This window comes from Montipora foliosa, chromosome 8 (genome assembly GCF_036669935.1).
Source record: "Montipora foliosa isolate CH-2021 chromosome 8, ASM3666993v2, whole genome shotgun sequence".
Taxonomy (NCBI): Eukaryota; Metazoa; Cnidaria; class Anthozoa; order Scleractinia; family Acroporidae; genus Montipora; species Montipora foliosa.
Genome location: NC_090876.1, coordinates 26,619,874 through 26,624,873, shown reverse-complemented (window position 1 = coordinate 26,624,873; position 5,000 = coordinate 26,619,874).

The window sequence follows — 5,000 nt, the reverse complement described above, 5'->3', positions numbered from 1 at the left end:
AAAATTCTTTTTGTTGTTTTTTCTTTCACCACCTCTTTGATTGGGGTTTGAAACATTTGTAAAAAAATCTCTTTGTTTTTCTCCACCTCCTTGATTGGGATCGCTACCGCTAGAATGACCTCTTCGCAGATGCAACAATAGTTCTTCTAAACCACCATTGATTGGGATTCCTACCTAGGGAATACGACGAAAGAACATTTATTTTTCGGTTCTTTCCACTGAATTGATTTGGATTCGTAACGCTCGAAAAAACAAGAAGCAGTCCTCACGTATGGCATTTTTTTTGCGAGAATAATTTTTATTGAAAAAAAAAAAACATTTTATAAAACATTAGAACTTACAGGTTATGCTAAGACTGGTTTACGTACATTGTATCTTCAATAATAAACTATGTGGAATATCATTAAAAGGCCTTCCCATTGTATCGGAAAAATAAAGATTAATTCTTGATTTTAATCCACACTCCACTCGTTTCCACTTGACCGTCTTAGGCTTATTGTGTAATATTGGATTCAATGGATTTACAGCCACGGTGCATAAAGTTCTACTCATTTCCATGCCCGTAAAAGTCGGTTTCCTGATGTCCAAACCCACCACCAAAATTTAAAATGAGTGTTCAGAAATTAAATTGCACATGAATCTATCTCTATTCAGCGGTAGAATTAATTTATAGTCATTAAAACCACCCGATTTAGTCAGATGTAATCTTTGTTCACTCTGAAGTAATTCAAACATGACAGGAACATTGATATCTGACCAAAATTTGGCCACGGATCCATAGTCGCGTAATAAACCCAAACTCGAAGCGACTTTTACAGGCATCTCCACACTTTCCACTTAAGATAGGCTAGTAAATCGTATAGAACAAGAATGTTCTTTAATTTCGACGTGCATCCTGTGACACGACAATAAATTATTCAACACTACACAAAATTCTCCAACGGTGGCTATCTTACATTTAAAAAAAAAATTATTTTATCCACTAAATATCCACTCTCAATTTCTCATTGCACTGCAGGAATCTCGTTCGTCAACGCATGTAAATCCCACAATTCGTCGTTTCCTTTGAACATGTCTATTTGAGCGACGTCCCCACATGGTCTTGGAGTACTGTCAAGTCGCTTCATGGTTATGTAATGATAGCATTCAGGTATATTATGTAGACGAATCATCTGAATCAACAATTGATCTAACAAAATTTGATCGTTTGATTGTAATTTCAGTTGATCGAGCTGGACGCTCCCATGCACGGGATCTGTCGTCTCATGATTCGGTTGTATGAAGTCGGGTCTCTTGAGCCATGGATCGTAAGTTCATTTTCTTCTAAAAAACGACATTATAATCTTCTCTTAAAACTTAAAAGCACTTTTGTGAAGCCCGTGCGAAACCAAACACCGCGTTCATCGTCTTTGAGATCACAAATGCCAATTGTGATGTGTGATATTTCTCCCACTATTTCACTCAGATTATGGTAATCGAGTTCCTCACTTTCGAACACGACGAGTTGATTTGCATACGGGATGTGAATACATCCATTTAATATCGATCTACCACAATATGGCTGTTGAGAATTTTTTTTTGCAGAACCCAACATCACTCAATTCTAATTCCGGAACCAATATTGTCAGGCATTCTATCAGTCGCATGAGACGACGTTGAATGTCCGAAAAAACCTGACCAGAAATCACACTCTAGAAATCGTAAATTTAGCCGTTTCGTGTATCATGATTTCTCCCCATTCGTTTTTTAGAGCCATGGCGACACTCAGTGAAGCCGGTTTTATTATTATGGCATCATTAACATCATTTTCTATTCCATGGACACCGCCCGTCTCGTGAATACCAGAATGCACGAAAATTAACCTTTTCTCGTGCTCCTCCAGAAATGGTAGCCATTTTCTCTCATTTCTCGAGCTGTGAAAGATTATTATTATTTTATTAGAGTCATCTGCCCAAAAAGATTTTTCTATTCTCCCACTAGACAATGATACTATTTCGTCTAAACGAAGCAACGCAGCCAATTTTTTTACTCACGGACAGCCACACGCGCATTCTGCGAGCCCAACCGAAGTGTTTAAAACGCCACCACCACTCTGTTCTATTGTCATCTGTCGTTCTACATTCAAAAATAGGTGGATATTTTTTCAAAAATTCCTGATTTTGTGATTTGTCACGAAACCACACCACGGAAACCACACCACGGTAGGATTTCCTCTATAGGGTTGGAAATATTTTTCCATATTTTTCTTTAAATTTTCTTTCCTAAAATACGGTTGAAAGCCATTCTCGACATTTTCTCGATATCTAGTTTTGTGCATTGCGATGGGCGGCTATTATATAAATTAACGTGGTTCAATCCATATAAAGTAAGCTTCCATAAATCCACCACAGTTATTTCTTTTTCGAGCATTCGATTCCAGATAACACTCTGCGAAGCTGAAGTCAACCCATGTGGTGTTACATCTGTGAAAACGTTTTTCCAAACATAGTGTTTCAATTCAGTAGCCAACGCCTCGTATAGAGTAAATTTATTTTCGTACATACCTCTCAGTAGCCATTTAGATTTAATCACACAATCGTTCACATCAGTTAAAACAACAACGTCGACTGTTGCGTTAAAAATCATGTGTCCAATCACTCATTTTTTTTTGGACCTCTTCTCGCAAGCCAGAAGGATAAATCTTCAAATTCCACTAAATTTCCTGTCTTTCGTTTCGAAATTATCTTTTTTATCTTTCTATCGTCACGATTGTAATGAACCTTCTTCGTATATGCGACCCAAAATCTCATTCCCCGTTAAATCTTGAAGAGAATATAAATTAATATTCCATCTTGGTGATTGTCATCATTTCTTTCTGATCATAAACACTTCCTCCCCGTAATTACCTCGATACGATTTATGGAACAATGAGACCTTCACAGCTCTACAAACGTAATCTCCTATGTTAAATTTAAAAGGTCTGATAAATTTTTTGCTCAAACAATCTGCTTTTTTGATATTTTTCACCTGATCGGTCAATAAACGACCCCCATTAGCGTAATTCACGTCCGTGGGTGCTAATCCACCGAGAGCACTGTGAGGTCTGTGGTTATATTGTCGCACGATTCTCTCTGGAGCTCGATGGATGTTTAAACCCCGTCCATTTTTCAACAAAACACTCAAACGCTCTTGTAACATTCTATTGAAGCCTTCCATCACGCTAGCTTTAGTCACACTTTTTGATGAAAAATGACAAATGCCTTTTGTTTACAATAATCCGAAAATTGTTAATTAAAAAACTCCCCACCGTCGTCCGTCTGGATTAACGTGGGTTTACCCCTTCGTTCCACGATCTTCTTAAATGATCTGAGAATACTAGAAGCATTTTTACTCCTAGTAATTTCGGCATCTACTTGTCTACTAAATAAATCAACGACCACTAATATCATCGATTTACCAAATCCATAATCAACTAGATCGGCTTCCCATTGATGATTAAAACCCCAAGAAATCGTCTTCAATCCAGGCAACTTACACGTCACAACACGAGCGATGATCTGATTTGCTCTGGCATTTTTAGAAAACGTAATCACAACTTCTGTGCGTCTTAACGGAATTTTTGGAAAAAATTTTTCGCAAAAATCGGAATAAGGGTTCCACCTGAGCATATTGATACTCACTATCTCCACTCAAAAAAACACGTTTTAAAATCGTTTGCTTAAGGAAATCAAGCTTCTCTTTTTTGTCACTCATTTTTAATAATAATATTACTTCATAAAAATCATCTTTATATCTTTTTACAATTACATTACATCTTAATGATGCTGTAAGTGACGCGCTGTCTGTTGGCTTTTTTCTTGTTCTTGTTCTTTCCTCTCGTTAATAAACCGCAATTGTGAAAACATTGATAAACTTTCATAAATTATTTCCTAAACATTATTTTTAAAAAAATCTGTAATAAAATCATTCCGTTTTAAATCCTCACAGCAAACAGGTTCAGCCATTTTATTTTCACACAGCAGTTTCGTATCCAGTAGTGTTAATTGATTTCGAATAATAGTCACGATTTTTATTCCCCAGTGCATTATTATTCTTATTGCCTCTAGATGCACAACAAGTAAACGCCATGGTCTTATTAACGTCTCCACCATCCACTTTATCCTTTTTCATCTTTTTTTTACACATTTTAAATAGAACACAACAACAGGTCACTCCTTCTTGGCCCACCAGTTCTTTCTGAAGACAAAATAACACTTCAAACACAATTCAGCAACACCATAAAAAATACGAAACAACTCAATATACCAACACGTTTGTGGTAAAGGATCTTCAATATAATCTAGTGAATCGTCGACAATCTCTGGCAACTCACCGTCCAATTCCGATATCAGTGCACTATTCGAAACTGCGGAATCACCACCACGTAGGGTTTCACTCTCCTCCTCCTCCTCCTCTTTTCTTTCCGAAGTTGACACATTTTCAACATATTCCGATCGCCTAAATACATTCGACATACCTCAAACTTCAAGTCGCCAGTAGACATAAAAAAAAACAGAAATAATAAACGACTACAATATCTTTAATCTTTTTACAACTGCAATATCATTAACCTGTTTACAATTCATTGATGTAATATATTAAACCACTTTACTTCTAATATATGCAATATTACATTACATAACCAAAAGGATAACATCGAAATGGGGGGCCTATATCACCCTTCAAATCCGTCACCACTTTATTGTTCACGAACGAATAACACCTTTCCAAGTCCGAAGGAGTTAATTTGAAATATTCATCCAATTCGTCGTAAAGAGAATCATCTGGCGTGGTACCGTCATTTTTTATACCTAAGATACTCTTTCCATTACCTTTTAAAATGGTAAATCATTTCGTTTTAATAGGGTTCAAGGTGACCATGCCAGACGTGGTGGGTGTGATATCGATACCTCGTTTCCTAGCCCACTCGATACGTTGTAAATCACTCATGCATGCATGCATATTTCTTCGAATCGAATGCA